This window comes from Falco peregrinus, chromosome 1 (genome assembly GCF_023634155.1).
Source record: "Falco peregrinus isolate bFalPer1 chromosome 1, bFalPer1.pri, whole genome shotgun sequence".
In the NCBI taxonomy this organism is placed as follows: Eukaryota; Metazoa; Chordata; class Aves; order Falconiformes; family Falconidae; genus Falco; species Falco peregrinus.
Genome location: NC_073721.1, coordinates 53,547,983 through 53,567,489, shown reverse-complemented (window position 1 = coordinate 53,567,489; position 19,507 = coordinate 53,547,983). Strand labels below are relative to the sequence as shown.

The 19,507-nt window shown below is 49.4% G+C and overlaps 1 long non-coding RNA gene across 1 annotated transcript; it reads right to left on the bottom strand.

Moving 5' to 3' along the window:
* Window positions 1-4,133: 4,133 nt before the first annotated feature.
* LOC114011372 (uncharacterized) lies at window positions 4,134-18,991 on the bottom strand. The gene is made up of 4 exons (XR_003553229.2): window positions 18,833-18,991; window positions 12,975-17,067; window positions 9,802-9,930; window positions 4,134-4,740 (listed from the first exon to the last, which is right to left on the bottom strand). It is a non-coding gene; the product is annotated as an uncharacterized LOC114011372 (long non-coding RNA).
* Between the last annotated feature and the right edge of the window lie 516 nt (window positions 18,992-19,507).

Sequence of the window (19,507 nt, the reverse complement as noted above, 5' to 3'; positions counted from 1 at the left end):
GGGAGGTGAACTGCATGATCTAATTGGGCATTATCTCAGTCTTCTCCAATTTCTCTCTTGTCACACAGTCTGCTTTTTGACCTATGCCAAGAGAAACAACGTTGGCATGCATCCTTTTTGGCTTTGACAGAGCCTGTTTCTGCTCAGATCTCTTCCACAAATTCTTTCTAGTTATGCCATCTCATCGGTTCACTTTGCACTTGCACATTTAACACTATAATTACAACACACAAGATTAGAAATCAGACTCACCTTTTCCCACCTAGTGCTGTTTGTTTCTTGTTCTTTGTACTCCCTTCAGCGGGACCAGTGAAATTCAGCTAGTGTACTTTTTGTCAATGGTCAGGTTAATTTTTTTATCCTTTCTTATTGAACTCAGCCATCTGCAGAGAACTACTTTGATCAAGAACTTGGTCTCTTTCTCTATTCACTGGTTGTCTGCCATCAGGTGATAATTCTTCCCCATCTGTTGCCTGAAATTATTTTCTGAATAATTTCTGTGAATGATTCAAACTATCTTGGTCAGCTTTGACTGGATGGGGTGGTCACACACTCCATTTTTTTCCCTGTGGGTCTTCAGTCACTTTTAAAGTGAGGTCTTGGGCGACAATCCTGGAACTTTTAGAAAAAAATAATTTCCCATTAGCTTCCACTAGATTTTACTTACAGGTGCCTTGTTTCACAGATACACTGGCTTGTAAGCCTGTCTGCTGGAGCACCATCAGAAAACGCACGCCTAAGAGACAAATCCCAGGGAAATTTGTTTAAGTTTTTTGTTGGGTAGTACATTAACAGAAAATTATTTCTGTGTGATGACTGAAATTATTACAGGCTGAGTTCAGCAACGCTGCTGCAAACACAGGCCCGGTCCTTTGACACCACACAGAATGCTGAGAGCTCTGGACTTGCTCCAGCAAAATATTTAAGCACATGAGCAGCTTAAGAAATGAAGTGTGTGTTTAAATATTGAACTAGATCAGGGCCAAAACATTTGGCATCTCATAGGATCGCTCCATAAAAATGCTTTTCATTTTAGAAAAGGTCATGTTTTCATCAAAAACATATTAGTAATTACCAACTTCCTTTTTAGATGCAGTTTAACATGGTTATCTAACTTAATGTCATGCCTTTAACCCTTCCCTCTGCAGGCAGTCATTCAGGGGAAGGGTCGCTCTCTTATGCCACAGAGCACATTTCTTACTGCGTGTCGGCCTGGGAAGCCCCCAGCGGTCGCGACTGGTCTCCGCAGGTTCCAGCAAAAGGAAGGTGGTCCGAAGGACACAAATAAGCAAAGGCTCATGATTTACAAGGGGTGCGTTCCAAAACAGTGTTTGTAGCAGGGCGCTGAGGGGCCGGCCCAGACGCGGAGGTCAGATACACGTGTGTAAGCCAGACACGCTCTCTTTGCCGGGCAGCTCCTTGCACTGCGGTCAGTGCGGGAGGCTGCGAGGCAGAGATCGGAACCCTTGTGCTGGCTGCCAGCATGGGCGCGGGGTAACTGTCCCACAGACCTTCTGTCCAGATAACCACAGCAAAGACTGGGAGGGGAGACAGCTGTGCTGGCAGGCAGAGTGGAGAGCGTTCCTGTCTCTGTCCAGAAGCCATTACTGGGGCTAGCTGGGGGGAAGACTACAAGCCAGTGGCAAGATCTCTTCCTTCCCACTTAAAAATACCACTTCACAGGTTTAATGGAGCTGGCATGTGGGCCGCCACATTCTCCTCTGCCCACTACCACCTTCACCAGTCCATCCCTGCACCCAGCCACTGGGGGCACTGGAAGCCCATGGGGGCAGGGAGGTATGCCGGTTATCTCCAGCAGTGATAGGTCAAGGAAATCAAGTCAAGCTAGATGGCCGTTTTCTGAATCCTCCCCCTTGGGGCCATAAATAGCTCTGTCCCCGGTGACCCTCGGCCTCCTGCAGCCCTTCCCCACCTCTGCCCCCCCACCCACCCCCACCCCTGCAGCCAGCAGAGGCTGCTCCTTGCCCTCTGCAGATCATTGTCTCCCTGCTAATTGCTCTGTCTAGGAGCTTCAGGTGAAAGCCAGAGCGAACTGTTAATAAGTAAATGATAAAAAAAAGAAAGTTACAGAATGAACTTGTTTCTTGCCAAAACTTGCCTTGCAATTTGGCAGCCACCACTGCCCTCTTGCAAAAGAGCTCAAGCTCTTTTTCTCTCCTTGCCCCAGAACACTGACAGTTAACGCTGAATCTCGAGTATGAAACCCCAGCTCCAAAAATCGTGCGTGTGTGCCTGCATGCGTGCAGGCCTTGCCAGCTCAGAGGCTGCCTTGGTAGCCACACTGCATGTCCCTGTCTCTGCTACTAAATAGAACAAAACCTGGAAACAGTGTGCCCCAAGATCATTCGTCCTGTTTAATTACCTGCAGGCTCCCTGGCTGGGCAATGGTTCGGTCTCTCAGGCAGCACCTGGCTACAGCACATACCGGCAGGCAGCCCCGCTGGACAGTGTGGGCACAGCCCCTGGCGCCATGCCGGCATGCCCTGCACCTGTTGCAGGCCGCGGCTGCAGCTGAGGGCCCTGCCGTGCTCTGGAGGGGATGTTTCCTGGGCTGTTGCAGCACCTGGCTGTGAGAGCCCCTCTCAGCACCAGCCCAGTGCTGCGGTGCCATCAGCCAGCAGCCACAGCCCTCCGCTCCTGCCTGGCAGCACTGCAAAGCACACTCAAGAAACCCCCGCCAAAGGCAGGCAGACAAAGCGTTTGGGCTGCTCCCCAGCCAGCAGCCCCATCCCAGAGGAGATGGCGCAGGCAGAGCCCCCTGACATTAGGACACCTCCGAGCAGACTCGTTCCCAGCCCCAGAACCAAGCGTTGGCTGGGGGGCTCAGATCTCCCCAGAACACACCATGCTGGGCTCTGCTGCCTGGCCCAGGGGAGATGCTGCGGCCCCTCCATGGGGCACAGCCGCTGCCCCTTGCCAGGAGGAGGTGCTGGGGGTGGTAGCTGCTCTCCTCTGCCTTTGTGAGCCTAACCCTGTGGGGTCCTCTGTGCCTTTGAAACCCGAGTTGTGTTGATGGATATATTTGCTGGGTGCCTCCTGTCTCCCCTGGGCTCAGGCTGCCCTGTCTGGAGGTTCTGTGAGGGAGAGGGATCTGAAGTTTAAGAGCGTTATTGTTACCGGAGGAAGGAATTTTCGGTCCTATAAATCAGAGGCAGGCAGCAGTAGGGCCAGCATACTTGGGCTGTGTGAACAAACTTCATTTCCTGGGAGACTGGCCTTCAATCACCCTCTGTCATACTCCACTGATCAGAGGTGGACATGAGAGGAGTTCATTAAGGTGGAAGAAAAATAATATAATAGGTCCTCCCCATGCATGCACTATTCCCGACCCCTGGGGGTGGCAAGACACCCCTTCCTTGTGCTGAGATCCAAAACACACACGCACACACAGAGAGTCATTCACCCTGAATATTCCAGTATTCCCCTGCCTAAGCAAATTTCCTTCTAAAAATGGACACCTCGAACATAGCCCGAGGTTTTTTCTGGCCACTTTTCAGATGAACTCGGTTCCACTGTCTGTTGACTCGCTTTGTAATTCTTGGCTGCACTCTGCTGGAGAAGAATCAGGCCCAGCACTTGGTGCAAAAGGAACCAACAGTTTTCCTAGCAAAACAGAAAGCTCAAAGCTCTCCTTGTTGATTTTGCTTCCTGGCTTTCTGAATGGATTTTTTTTTTTTCTTTTCGGGGCATAATCTCTTCTGTTTCTCTTTACTGTCCTTCAGCACTACTGATTTTGAAAATTATTGGAATTAGGAGAAGGGGCAAAAATGACAAACAGATGAAAATTAAAAAAATAAATACAGTGAATGGAAAGAGGAGATATTTTGAGTAAAGGACATGGAAAAAATTCCAAAGGGGACAACTGTTTACAAAACGTTTTGTGTTTTCGAGAACAAATTGTGAGCTAACTTGCTGTAGGAAACACAGAAAAGAGCTGTAATAAGGCCCAAGAGACTGAGCTAGTGTCTGCTGTGGACTTGCGCAGTGGTGGTACCAAGTGGAATAAAAGCTCTTTGGACTTCAGAGCTCAGTTGGGCTGGTGGCATCCATCTGTATGCTGTTCACATAAAGCACAAATGATAGAAAGACATAACTGATCATTTTTACTGCTCTGACAACACTTTTCTTAGAAGTTCTTATGTTTATAAGATACAAAGACAAACCAGAGAATTTGGGCCCACAGGACCGAGGCAACTGATAGAAGATAAATCATGTTATTTTTGAGGTGCTGCCTGAGCCCAGCTCAAGGCTGGTGGACAGTTGGTGCTCTTCTCCTCTGGCATGGCAAATAGAGGCACCCACGGTTTGGTGAGCTCCTTGCAGGCAGCTTGAACAGATGCTTAGTTATGCTGCTGGACTCAGCTCCCAGAGAAACCTGTGGTCTTGTCCGGGCAGGTGAGAGAGTGGAGGCACTGCCACCCTTGGATCCAGTGTTTTGGCTCTCCGTTTGTGACATCTAGAAGAACCACATTCATCAAGGAGGACACAAGAGAAGGATTTTGCCTGAGCTCAGTCTGGGAACAGGCAACCCTGGAGACTGCACTGTGGACCAGGAGCCTCTGTTCACAACCCTGACCTCCCATGGCAGCACCTCGTCTTCCTCACCTTTGCACAGTTCTGCTGTTGGCGTTTGCATGCATCCCAGCAGTGGTGGCCATCTGCAGCAGAAGCATTCCTTCAGCCTCTGCTAGCAAGGGAAAATGCAGAGACCCACATCCTCTGGGGAAAAAAGCAGAAAGCTGGTGAGCTTACAGGGACAGAGGGATACAATGGTTCAGTGCATCCTCTGTGAAGGTGGTACCAAGGAAATCTCTTTCCTTATGTTCTTTTCTGAAAGACATGGTCTCCAAGGAAGGCAGCAAGGTACGTCCACAAGCAGGTGAGCTATCCCAAGCAGCAGCAGAGCACTGCCAGTTTGAGAAGCAGCTCTTGGATTGGTGGGTATAAAATGAGTCATTTCTGCTTGATATCAAGAGGCTGAAGCTGGATGGTGCAACACAACAGAGTAGTATTTAATCATCCCAGAAAACATTGGAGGATATTCTCAGAAGGTTTCTTGTAGGGACAATTACTGCACAGAAAACATGGAACTGTCTGGTACCAACACCTTCTCTAGAGAGCTAGATCAGACATTTCAGTGGCACTTGATGAATAGTTGGTGAAGGATTTTGCAGGCCTGCCAGATGAGAGAGGTTGTTGGAAAACAGGACTATGGGGTGACTTTTCCACCCTGGCTGTTCATCACCAGACAGACTGTTTGCAAACCTGCCTTTTTATTTACTGTGTGAAATCTTTCTGAATGGACTTTCTACATTAACACCTAAAAAGACAGCTGTGGTGTTGCTAATGGATATACATCTCTGTTGATTTCGATGCTGTTTAGCTTATCTGCATTGAAGAGAAGTTCACTGGGTTTGTTGAGAAGTGCCAGAGAACAAAGATGAATTAACTCCAAGCTCTGCTGGACTGAAAAGCAAAGGGAACAGAAAAACTGAGCTAAAAAGCTAAGGCCATCACTGCAGAGTAAGGGAAAGAACAGCGTGCGATACTGGTGTTGCACTGGAGCAGACCAGCCTGGGTAGAGGGACTGTGTATAGCTGGAGATATCCAAGGATGCTGTCAGGAAGTGTATGACTGAGGTGTACCCTATACCCAAACATAGCTGTATGCCCCAGCCCACTCCCACTACATCAGAGCTCTGTTTGGGTCATTAGTGCTTGTTTTAATTTATTTAGCCAATTTTATCGCTGGAAACACATGGTGATTTACAACCTTTCCTGAGTGCACAGATTAATAAGCCTTCTCCTCACTTCCCCTAGAGACAATTAGCACGTAGCCATGATGGGAAATGACTGTGAGGAACACACAGGCAATATGCTGAGAGAGCTAGACATCAGGCTGAATTCTGCCTACAGACAAGGTCACTGGAAAGCTACCACCCATGCTCAAAACCTCACCTGGAGAGAAAACCCAGCCTCACCACAGGGCGGAATGCACGGCAAAATGCACGGACCAGCCCAAGGGGCGCATCTGGCTGCAGCGTGCAGTCTGAATGCCGATTCCTCTGGGGAGCTGGCATCTGCCCGCCAGAAAGAGAGAGACACCCCGGCCTCCTGCCTGTTATGCCATTGATCTTGTGTGTGCCCGCGAAGCCCCTTCTGCCTGCTTAGATTGCTCCTGCCCTTGAAAGGAAGAGCAGCTTCTTACTGTGTCAAATTTTGGGGCTGACCCTGCTTTAGGTGGAGGCTAGTCTAGACACCTCCCAGGGTCTCTTCCAACCTGAACTTTTCTGTGACTGTGAGGCACTCTGCTCTTAGTGCAACAGGACCCCGCTTGTAACTCAGTCCCAGGAAGAGCTGTAGAAACTGTCCCTAAGGCAAAGGACTTGCCTGCCAGCTTCAGAAGGCTTTATCATTAGAGACTAAATATAACCAACAAGACTTTGGGGGGAAAAAGAAATAAATCTGGTTATATCTTCCTCTATTTATTTTGGGTTTGTCTGTTTTTCTTTTCCCAAGCCACCACTGTTTTCCCCTTCCTTTCGCTGGTTCTGTGGCAGCGGCTTCTGCAGTACCAGCCCATGCTGGTGTGAGCTGAGCCCTGGGCTCTGCCTGGGAAGGAGCTGCCTCTTTGCCCAGGGCTCGTGCAGTGCTGGGGGCACCGTGCCACCACGGGGGCTGGAGGTCCTGCCGGCGGGCAGACACTGCGCATGGGTGAACCAAGCACTCAGCATGGCGTGGTAAATCCCTGCAGATGCAGGTGCCTGCAGGGAAGAGGAGGGGTGGAAGGGCCTTTCTGAAGGCCACCAAATCAAAACCCCGCTCCAGCGCACTTACCAGGAATGGCAGAGATTGTGCTGTGTGCCTGTGACACTTGGTGCACCACCCCTCTTGCACTTCCAGGCAGCTGCCTCCCTGCAAGTACTCTTGAAGATTTGGATTTTAAAACAAGCACCAAGTATTCAAACTCATTCTTTCAAAATCTAAGGGAAGAGAGACGGCAAAAATGTGCTGATAATTCTCTCACGTTTCCCTGTTTGTTTTTGTGGGGTTTTTTTTAGCTTACTGAAACCTTTTCCCCCTCCAGTTCTCAAAAGTCAAAAATACTTTTGTTCTTTAGATGGAAGAAGATTCAGTTTTTGAGAAAACTTTGTAAAAAATTTTAGCAAACTTGGGGTCCTTTGTATCTCCACAGGCATTTTAAAAATTATCCTTGCCAGATATGTTCTGATGAAGGTGAACATGGTAAACCCCACCTTACAAGCAAGAAAACTGAGTCACAGACAGATGAATCCGAGCACCGGGCTCCTGCCACTCTGGGGCATCTTCTTTTTTACTGCAGAGTCCCGTAATCAGCTACACAGTGTGCTCTGATCTGGTTGTAAAGGGGCTGCTAATAACCTGACTGCTGCCACTCTGCTGACCCATACCCATCACCTTGCTGAAGGAGGCCCACAGGGAGCTGAGAGACCCTTCGGTTGCCCCAAAGCACCATGTAGGCAGCGCAGAGCTGTGAATACCAGCATCACCAGAGAGGAGAGTGTTCACCACTGCCATTCAGTGACGACCTTGCCACACCTGCTTGCTGTCATGCTCTCCTGCTGACCAGCCTGGTCTTGCTTCTCTCCCGACACCCCATCTGTGAGCACCTCGGACTATACCAGAAGCTCTATGGAAAGTCTGGATGTGACTCCTGAGGCAGCCCAGCAACTCCTTGGGGTTTGCTGGTCTCCTGGTGCTTTCCTGTGCCCCAGGGCACCTGGTCACAGCCCACCAGCTCTGTGTGTGCCAGCTGCCTTCCCAGCAGCTGCAGCTCACCGCTACCACGGGGCATATGCCCACAGCAATGGTATAGCCTCTTGACTAATACCACTGTGATTTGCTCTCCCACTCAGGTTCCAGTGACAGCGTTGTCCCATCAGATTGCTCGTGGCTCTCCACAGAGCTCATGGCTGTGGCAGCGCCCACATGGATGCCTCTAAGGACAGTTTCTAGCACTCAGTTCAAGAAATCATTGAGGAATCCAGTTTCTCTTCACTCAGGCAGAGCCTGTGCTCTCCTGGGAGTGTCTCGTCTTGGCCAGCAGCTCTTCCTTCCCATTGCTCGGGCTGCCCTAGGTTGCTTCCACCCCTGGCCTCCGCAGAGCCCCCTCTCCCTCCACAGAGCAGCAACAGGATCTGGGGCAGCAGCAGGACTATGGTACATTTCTCCAGCAGATGATGGGTCAGAGAGGCCGACGGGAATGGCTTTTTGGGTGTCACCGTGCCAACCATGTTGCCTTTCCCTCCTCTCCGAACCCAGCCCCGCTGATAGAGATTAGTAGGTGGGAGGCTGGCTCACTCCAGAGAGCCTTTCACATAAAGGGAGTTTTCACCCCACCTGTCCATCAATCAAAACTTAAACTTATTTGTGCTTATACGCTACTTCTTAAGTAGAGAAAATAAAAACCAGGTTTAGGAGAGTGCAAATATTTAACAATAAAAAAACCACATTAATTTACCCTTTTTCATTTCTACAGAAGGAACCTTAATGGAGTCACATGACTCTTATTCTAAGTGATAAACCACAGGTCATAAAGCACCACTTTATCACTCTGCACAAGCAGTATAAATAACAGCTATTACCCAACCTCACTCCATCTGATAAGCTCAGAGATTTTCTAATATACATTTCTGATTTTTTTAAATAATATTCATGATCATTTCCTCTTGAGCGTTATGAGTCTCTGGCTATGTGGCCCTTGAAACCAGGGCCCGCGAGCCCTTGTACCATCTTCCTGATTTATAGCCATGTTGGTTGGGACTGACGCCCTAATGAAATCTGTGACACTGCATTAATGGGGCTGTTTGTTACCACTGGAGTTCAGCGGCTGGCTGTGGTCTCAGAGCTGTGCTCAGGGAGGCACACGCACAGTCTATAAAACCCACCCAGTGGGCAGCAAACCCACCCTACATGCGCCAGCTGTAGCAGCACCCCATGCAGAAGCTGCCTGGCGAGGTCTGCAAAACCTGTCGAGGGTGCAAGGTGGCGTGTCACAGCTCCGCACCGCGTGCCACAGCTGCACAAGCACAGGGACAATGCCACAAACTCAGGGTCTTCCCCAGGACCACAGCTACACATGCAGACACGCACCTCTCAAGCGTGTAATTAATACCCAGCCCCCTGTGTGCAGTCATTCAGTTGCACAAGCCACAGCGAATGGCACCATCAGATTACCTGCTAACAAGCACGTGTGTACGGAGTGTAACCGACACACATCCCTTCAGGTGCAGGAGCTCTGCAGCCCCAACGTGGCATGCAGGCAAACAAAGATTACCCCACACCCCTCCACCATCCTGCCCGGGGCCAGTTTCCCTCCTGCTCCAGACCAAAGCCACGGGACCACAGGACCACAGCGTGCAAAACCTGCCTGCGTCGCACGCGCAAGCTTCTGCAGCAGTGCTTTCCAGTGTGATTTGCTCCCGTCAGCTGAGACATCCAAGTCAAATAGCCACCCAGTCCTCATCAAAACTAATGGCAGTTTGGAGGACAATTCACATCCTCAGCTAAGAAAAACTGAGCCAGCATATATGCAACAAAGATCTCCTGCACCCACCACACATAAAACGTATCTGTGAGACAGTTATTTTAATACCAGTATGCCCTATATAGAGACACATTATTGTGAACTCATTCTTGAAGCTGCCATGGGAATTGGAGAGAGCTCCAGCTTTCTGTGATCGTGGGTTGGTACCTGTCCGTGAACTAAGTAATCACACCCAGAACATTTTAACGTACGTACATGCTGGAGTACCTGGACCTATTACAGGCTGGTTGAAGCTCTTAGCCCCTTTTCTTGCCATCAGCATGCACCTTCTCTTGAGTTTGATTTGTTCCTCTTTGTCTTTGTCTCATGTTTCTTTCTTTAAAACTGTTCAGGAAACAAATGCAAAAATTCACATTTATGCAATGCACACCACTATGCAACAAGAAATAGAAATGCCAAAAGCTAATATTTAGCCTTAATTCTGCCCTGGGCTAAAACTCTGTCAGCTGCTATAACCATAAATTACCCATCAAATAACGCAACACAGCAGACACTTTCTTCCAGGTTAGGTATACACAGGGAAGAATCTTCATTCCTGTGTGCTTCATTTTACAACTTCTAATGCAGGTCTATTCATTGAACCGAAAGCCTTCTTCAGAAACATTTTGGTGTGCAAAGTGGCAACACTAAGGAATATTTTGTTGTGCCTATAAAATTCAGTGCCTTTTTTTCAGGGTTGCTTTTGTAGTATTTCCAATAGTCAAAATGGCTTAAGAAGAAATCAGGGGTTTGACCAATTCACATCTGCTGGAATTATTAAATAATTACAAATAATAAAGCACTGAGCTTAAAAATGACAATTTAAAATCAGTAATATTGATATGGCTGAGTTTCATTTATCCTGGAAAGGAAACAGCTTTGACAAGACCATATTTTTTGATAAAATGAGTGTGGTATTTTTCTATCAGGTCTCTTTAATTCCAGCATCATAAAAATGTGGTATATCTTTATTGATAGACTTTAGCTGGTGAATTCTCTTCTCTACAGCATATATATGTTAATGATTTTCTCAGCACTTACATACAATATGTTTAACCAGACGATTTTTCCTTTCACTCAGAGTTACTTCTCTGAGCAGTAATTTAGTGGGCAGTTCTCAAATGACAACTCTGAGAAATACACACACCATGTCTTGTTAAGAGTGTATTTTAATGATGTCTTGCTTGACCATGTTTCTTTTTTGTAGAATTGTAAATAATTCCTACTCTACTTGTGATCTGTCACTGGAGGGACACTAGAGTAGAGAAGAGCAACTATGCGATCAAGTCCAGAGCATTTGCAATCGCTTTGCAGCAGGTGTTTAGCCTAAAAGAAACCACTCCCTATGCCACAAACCACAGAAGATTTCCCAAAATCCTGAACCAAACCTACTTGTGCTCAAAAGATGCACACAAAAAAAAGAAAACAGTAATAGCACATCACAAGAAAAGAGCAGAAGGTACCTGGAGCCAGAGAATCACCCACTGCTGGGAGCTGCAAGGGCATGGGAGTGTGGTAAGTGAATAGTCACAGCTGATCTCAGCGCATTGCAAATGCAACTCTAGTCAGGCAGTAGATGTGCTCTCTTTAATGATATATTACTGAACAGATTACATAAATGAGTGAGAATTTATGTACAGAATTTGCATGTGTTTGCAACTGATCTGAAACTTATAAATACGTTTCTGTATTTACACGCACAAGTAAATCAATATTGATTTCCAACCAGCAAGCACCACGAAAATGGCATTCAAGTGCATGTTTCCAGGTGCAAAGTATTTAGCTGGAGAGCAAAGCAAGTGAATTTGCAATGATAACAGTGAAACTCTGGGTGCAGATCTGGAAAGAATGATTTGCATTGTTTGTGTTGCAGCAGGGTGCTGGGAGGCTGCAGAGACCGCAGGGCTCTCCCGTGCAAGGCAGTCCACAATCGGGTTGCAAGAGAGCTTCTCCCCAGGCGTGCACCAGTGAGAGAAGTGCCTCAGCACAGCAACATGGCTCTAATTCCCAAGTGGGTGCTCATTCCCTGCCCAGAGAGCTTTGTTATGTTGGGTGCACAGCTCAACTAGATGGGTAGGCCATTAAGGGCTTATAAGCCGTTGACACTAGCTAGCTCAGGGACACTGTGGGTACTGCAAGTACCAAGTCTGCTCCTGCATTGCTTCATTTTCAAACTCTGTGCTTCATCACCTCCCTGGATAGCTGCTGTCTGCATACACTCAGCACTGCTGCTCCCCAGCTTCTCACTCCCCAAGCCCCAATGTATCCCTGCACTCCCCAAAGAGGATCCTCTCCCTGACAACCCACATTCCTGAGCCTATATTCACTCCATCAATCGCCTTCCTACGTGCCCTCTGCCCTTCCCCAGAGCCGGGCCACTACCATGGGGGCAGATGATGGGGTCCCAAGGCACCATCCTCCACTGCCTTCCTGCAGCATCCTCAGTCCGGGCATGAGCATTTTGCGACAGGGCTGGAGCAGGCAGAGGGAAGAGGAGCTGTTGGGGCTGTGTGAGTCAAGTCTTAACTCCTCTCCTTTTTACCAGAGAAGGAAACTACTTTACCAAGGCTTTGGTTTTTAACCAAGGTTTTACAATCACATCTCTCTAGATTTGCTTTTTTTTCTTTCCTCCTCTCCCTGAAACTCCTCCTGATGTTTGGTGCATTTTTCTTGGGTATGCTTTGTTGTTTTTGAGTTGTTTTGTTGTTATTGTTGCTTGCAGCCACTAGAGAGTTCCCCTTCCTCTGGTTAATGGTCCATTAACTAGCTCTCCCCATGCAAGGGTAGGGCCTGGGAATTGCTGAGTTCTGGAAAATCCTCACCAGCAAGGAACCTTTTGCCAGCAACAAAATCTGTTTTTCAGAGGGGCTCTGTGAAATGGGGCAGTGAGGGGGCAGGAGGGATGGGGAAGGAGCCTACAGGACCGTGGGGCACAGGCATTGTTGCTGCTTCTCGAAAAAAGGCGCTGGCTGTGGGGGAGAGGGGGGAAAGAAGACAGGAGCCGGATTGTTAGAGGATTCAATGAGCTGTGCCCAATGTATTCGAAAGGTGCTTAAGACAGCCAAAGCTCCTCACCAAACACACACACACCGCTGCGAAACAGCACAGCACGCGCCTGCCAGCTGCAGTGAGGCCACCCCGCTCCCCCCGCCCCACGCACATCACACCCCCGAGGGACAAGCAGTGTCCCCTCGGCCTGCACCCCATGCCAGTGTGGCATGGGCAAGGCGGCAATGCTCCCACCCAGGTGCCCCTGGACCTCCTGCCACCCCCAAACCTTCCCTGGGGTGCACAGGTGAGCCCCCACAGAGGCACCCCGCACCAGGGACAAAGAGGTGCCCAAGTCAGACCCTTCCCCACCCTCCCATCTCCTCCCCTCCCAGCTGCACCTTTCCAGGTAGAAAACGATTCGCAGCTTTACGTTGCCTCATCCAAGCAGACTGCATGGCCAGGCCAGAGAGGAGATGCAGGATTTTCCACAGACCTAAAAAAAAGGGGGAAGACAAAGCAAGTCTTGGGATGAGCAGGACCAGTGAAACCTGGTTTCTGATGGCATTGGGTCCTGATTCCTTTGCCCTCCCTCTGTCACCACTGCAATAACCGCAGTGGATGACCTGTCCTCTGGTGCCTTCCACAGCCCCAGAAGGACCCTCAGCTTGCCTGCTGTCACTGGCTCCAAGCCACGTGCTGTTGGGCCACTGGGCACGGAGGTGTTGGTTGGCCAGCAGAGAAGACTAGCTGAGTAGTCTGTCATTGGCACCAATGTGAGCCTCTCTTCTTTAACCCATCATTAATTCTGGCACATTTTGCAGGCACAGAATACTTTGGTGGGCTCTGTCCATGTGTCAAGCATGGTTGACATTGACAGGTAGGTTAAACATTGTGGAGAGGGAGGGGACAAACTGTGCCATTGCCTAGGCTGGGTTACCTGAGCTTAAACTTACAAAAAGGTGACAATTTCAGTTTCATCAGTGCCAAAATGTGTCCTCATCTTCATCTGCAGAACACAGCACAGTTCAGGCTCATGACTGTAAGCAATCAGCTTGCCACAGTTTCATCAGGTAGCTCCCATCAACAAAGCTGCAAGAAATCACTTTTCCCAGGGAGTCTTGTGGCCGGGCTCCACTGCACAGGTGAATTGTCTTCACCCATGAGGGCTGAGCCCCTCTGGGCCTTCTAAAATAACCACGGGGTGATTAAAAATGAACCCACACCAGAGTCACTCACCGTGGCTCAGCACACAGGTCTACCAGGTGATGCAACACAGGCTATGTGGAAAATGGCAGTGTCAGCATACCTCCTGCCAGTTTCCACGCTCAGCCAGCCCATCCCAAACACTGCAAACACATGGAGCCAGTGTCACCATGTCTGGCACCATGTAGATGCCCACCTGTCTCCCAGTGTAGGAAATATTTACTTTCCTAACACTGCTGTGACAGCCTGGTGCTGTGCCCTCTGGACCAAGATTAGAAAAAGGAGAGAGACCTGGGCTGAGCTAGGTCCTGAGGCCATGTAAGGAGTCTGTATCAAAAAAGAGGACTGAAGCCTAAACATGGATCTCCTTACCTTCTGAAGCAATCCTTGGACTGCCCACACACACCAGAGTACACATGTGACATGCCACAGTGGTGCTGGCTCTGGCACTAGGGGGGTACATGGCTGTGCTCACCCAGACCATAGAAAATCTAGATGTCTGACGGTGCTTCTGCACGGGATGGTGATATCAGAACTGCAGCCCTTCTTCAGCTGAGAGAGGCTGCCACATTCAGCCACAGCCACACGCAGCCAGCACCCCCCTAAGGTCGCTTACACGGCGGACGAGGGGTACCGGGTGCTGCACACAAGACGCCCCGCTGCAGGGCCTGGTGCTACCCACCAGTGCATGTTCAACCCACATGCTGGCGCAGCATGCCCTGGCCCAGCGAGGCCCGCAGGCACAGCGGAGGTGTGCAGAACTTGACACCGCACATACAGTCAACACTTGGCAGCACTTGCTGCTCCAGGGTCACCTACCCCTGTGACCATAGTCCCAGCACAGGCAGCCACCTCACTGCGAGGCAGTTTTGGGCTGTATGGTACCATCTCACCTGCAGATTACCACAGCTGATAGAAGCAACAGTTTCTTACCTTGCATTTTTTGTACATCTCAAAGTTTATCGCAAATGAAGTAATCGTGATTGCCCCCATTTTAAACGGAGGGAAACCAAGGCACTGTGTGATGGCTGACCCAGTGTCTCCCAGCAGACCGGTGGCAGGGCCCACAGGGACACCTGTAAGTTCCCTGAATTTCAGTGCAGTGCACAGGGACCAGATTATCATGTGGACAATATTCATGGTGTGATGCCCACGCTGGTCTCGGTGGTGGCTTGTGTAAGACCAGCTTTAGACCCAGGGTGGTCTAGGACTTGAGGGTGGCACGGCAGGAAGGAGACATTCCCTAACAAGATTTTGCCTCAGAGAAAGACTTGAAAAAAAGTTCAGCTGAAGGTCCTGGTGAAAAGGATGCCTGCAGGGCCACCCGCACCGCGCTGCTAGTCGCTCCCAAGCAGTGAATTCATCTGGCTGAAGTTCTGGGGAAAGTGGGAAAAAAAAAATTGTATGTGGAGACAGAAACTAGCCCCACTGACCACTCACACTGTTTGACATTAAAAAGTGCTGACAGCAGAGAGGGAGGAAAGGAATGGACGAAGGGCCACTTTCATCTCATGACAGTCTCCTGCCAGCCCCAGCCACCGTGTCTCCCTCTGCCCCCCCGCCCCTGCCCCGGCCCCTTGCTTTCCTAGGCATTTTATTAAATAGGGTCACAGCCCGCATTAGAGTCCCTCCCACAGCCCTGGCAAAATGAAAACACTCACCCATCGCCATGACCCCCACCCTCCTGGATCTCTGGCTCCTTTGCTGCTTCCCCCGCTCCAGCACTGAGATCTCCACCCCACCGCAGCCTTGAAGTTTCATAGCCAAACATCAAGGCAAAGGGCTCCAGGGAGGGGGAAGGTCTCCCCCACTTTTTTCCCTCTTACATTAATTATCTCATTTAGTTGAAAGGAAAGTCCAAAAATTGAGCTTTCCTTTGGCAATTTATGGTGCTAGAGCAGTAATTTATGGCTTGATACAACTTTATTTCACTCCGTCTTTACACACACACACACACACACACAGATACACACACACATACATAACGCACTTAAGGAGACACTAACCTGAATTTATCACACTAAGTACCTGCCTGCTCGAAGTAAAGGACTGAACATAATTTACAAGGCAGGGTGGGGAGGGCCTCACGTGGGGGGAAACATTTAGAAGAGTTAATGTTTAAAAGTTGGTCTTTGAAGACAGGAGGCTCCTCGAGATAGAAAGAGAAAACCTTAACTAATTACAACTGTTGTATCAGTTTCAGAAGAAGAATGCACTGGTAATGAAACTGCGCATGGGTGACAACAGCAGGCAGACGGGTGGGCCACAGCAGCTTAGGCACCCTCCCAGGGAGAGCCACCCGATTTCAGCATCAGACCAGCAGGGTCCGAGACCTAATTCACAGAGGCAGTAGCCAAAACCTCCTGTCAAAGCAGCTGGTCTGATGCGGGACACACAACTTGGGTGCAGAAGCAAATGTGGGTCATCGGTAGGGTCTGAATCACGGCCGTGGCATGCCAGCAATGTGTCCCGCTGTGGCTGGAGGCAGAGGGAGGGAACCTCCTGCCACGGATGTGCTGTTCCTTGTTTCGGTAGCAACCAAACACTGTGGATGGCCAAAGAGGAGGGCTCACCTGCCCCAGAACAGCAACCAACAGGGCAGACAACAAATGGGCAAGAGCAGAGGGCCCAGAGCGGGGCAAGTGGCCGGTCCAAGGCCACCCCGCCAGCCAGCTGCAGAGCCATAGTCATGGCCAGCGCTCACACCTCCCCCCGCCAGCACCAGGAGCCTCCTTGCCTCATGCTGCGGGAGGGTTGTGAGAGCAAACTTGGAAGGGAATCCCACACGTTATCCCATTCTGCCCAGGAGGCCGTCAGCAGAAGCAGTTCATTCCAGGCCTGCCACGAGACGAGTGGCTGCACAAGGCATGGGGCAGGCAGTGGCCCGGCACAGCTGGGGCACAGGCATTACGGCTCTTGTTGGGTATCACAAGTCAAGTCAAAGAGCGTTTGGGGCACCCCTGTCTTGAGGATGCCTACATAGATGAATTGATGGGTGGCCACCTATGAATGAGGACTCACCTTTCCTATGTCCTGCTCTGGCTGAGACCCCCCATGTTGCCACACTTGCCTCCTTCCAGGCTGTGCCACCTCCAGGGAAAACGGGAAGGGAAGATCAAATGGGAATATCCCAGCTTCATCTCTGCATTTTCCAGTGTACCTTCCTGAAGTGTCCTCCTCCCACCTGAGGATCCCTGTGGATGATTCCCTGGCACTTTCTGCAGCCAGCCCTCTTCTCCGGGTCTCTGAGGCTGATGCCCAGGGGACAGATCACTCCACACGCTGTATCTGGAAAGGTGAAGGCAGTGACAACTGAGCAGTTCAGTATGCTGAGATGAGAAACATGTGCAAAGCATCTCAACCGCTAGTTGCTTTTCCTCTGCATGCATGAACTTCCCTAACTTTGCAAGGCATCTCTATCTTCCAGCTAGGAGTCTGAGCCATAGGGCTCATCCAGTGACTTGGACCTGGGTCGCATAGCAAGAAAATGCCATTGAATCTGTCAGCCAAATGCCAGGTGAGCCCCCTGCAGCCAGACAATTCTTCCACTCCAGGGGACCTGTGCTTGATTCGGTTGGGCACCGACTTTACCCCCCTATTCCACTGCCTTTGTACAGGACCATGTACATGGTTTCCTCCGCATCGCAGAATTCTGTTGCACTTACAACCCCCAAATACTTAAAACCATTAGGATGGGAGGTAAGTATGGGTATGGAGAATGCAGGCAAGAAATGACCTTTTTTTATATAAAAAAAAAAAAATCATAAAAATTATTTGAGAAGTGCTCATTACCCAAATGCAGATTCGTTCCAAAATGTGAGTGTCCGTTTAAAGTGATGAGGCTCTGCATTGGGCAGGAGTACACCAAATAGCCCCTGCTTGTCAATCCACCCAGCAAATTTCTAGAGCCAACCAACAAAAGCCCCAGAAACTGATTTGTATGTAAACACAGAGCACCGTCTCCCTTTGGTAGGGAAGATGTTCTTTGTCTTACCACTTTCTCTGTAGACATCAGCTTTTTAACAAACCTTATGGCAGTCCACAGCCGTGGCATTAAACAGGTGAGGAGAATAAGGGTTTTTTCTTATTGACTTAGGGATGGTTTCATTTGTAAGCAAAAGGGCAGCTGTCAATAGACTGCGTGATCTTAGGCACCAATCCAGAGAAATCTTAAGCATGTGAGCACTCGGGAGCAAGCATGGGATTCGGGGCTGTTGAATCAGGGCCAGCAACATAAACCAGGCTTTATTTCATGCTGCATCATAACTCTCTCGCACGAATGAGAGGGAAGTATTATTAAATGGGAGGATGGAAAGGGAAGAAGAAGAAGAAAACGTGTCTATTTCTTGTCCAATAATGTTAGCAATATATTTATGAAAACGAAACAAGACCAATGCTCACTCCTCTGTGCTTCTCAGAGAGCCCTGTCTACGTTGTCTGTTTTGTTTAGGTTGCGCACTCTTCATGACAGAGATTATCTGTATTTTGTGTCTTGTAAAGCACTGGACACTTTTATATAATCGTAATAGTCTATAAAATACACAAATAAAAGGATCAGAGCAAGCAAGTGATGTTGCAGAATTGTTTCTGCCTGAAAAGAGCAGCAAAACCCCAGCTAAAAATAGCAGTTTACTTTAATAAAAATATGCGTGTGTCTGTGATTGTGCATGCACATGAAAGAAAAAAAAATACGTATGCATTCAGTAGGGAAAGAGAGTCAAGAAGGGAGTAAGTACATCAAATCTCTAAGTACGTGGCACCTCGGCATCATGCAAACTACCCTGGGCACAATCAAAGCCTTCCGACGCTTCGAGGGACTCAGTGGAAGGGTGCAGAGTATTAAGAGTGACAAGCCATCAGGACTGCAGCATCAGAGAAGCGGGGAAGGAAAACTGAAGCAGAGTGTCAGTTCGAATTGTCGTTATCCCAGTTTGGGAAACGGTGTCAGGCAGTGCAGGGTAGTGGTGGGGAGAGAGGAGGTCTGGACATCTGGGGGGCTAATCCCCCACCCCCCAGGGATGCTGCACCCACTCAGGCCCTGGGACCGACTGACCTCAGCACCGCTCCCGGTCCTGCCATTGTCATCTTGGACTCAGGGGTAACACTTTGCCCCTGCTCCCGGTGTGCTTGAGGTGGAGGAGCAAGGGGCAGCTGCAGCCTGCGCCCTGCGCTGGCAGCGGGATGGCCGGGCGGTGCGGTGCGGTGGGAGCGTGCTGCGCTGGGCAGCGCTGGGGGTGGAGGAGAGGACGGGAGGGTGGGGAGGGAAGGCCTATAATCCCCTTGGTAAATCCATGCCTGAACTATAAAAGGATAATCCATGTGCAACCCTGGCCCCACTTATAGGATTTAGCTCTTAGTGTGGAATACTAATATTCTGCTGTTTGTTTACCCCTGTGAACTAATTTGGCAGATTCTTATGATTCTCACAGGGAGAATTTATTTCGATTTTGATATTACTCAAAGCCTTGGGTCCCGGAGTCATAGGATTATATGCAAAGCTCTGAGCAGACTTTTATAATCCTTTTTCTTAAGAAATAACTGTTTGTTGCGGATGCAGCAAAAAGCTTGAAAGCTGGCCTGCTGTTCCACAACACAATGGCATCAAAAAAGAAGCCACTTGCTAATTCCTTTTTTTAAAATTTTTTTTTTACATGGTGATTTTCAAGCCAGTTTTGCAACTATGAAAGGTGAATGGGGATCAAGCCCATGAGTTCTGAAAAGTCAGCCC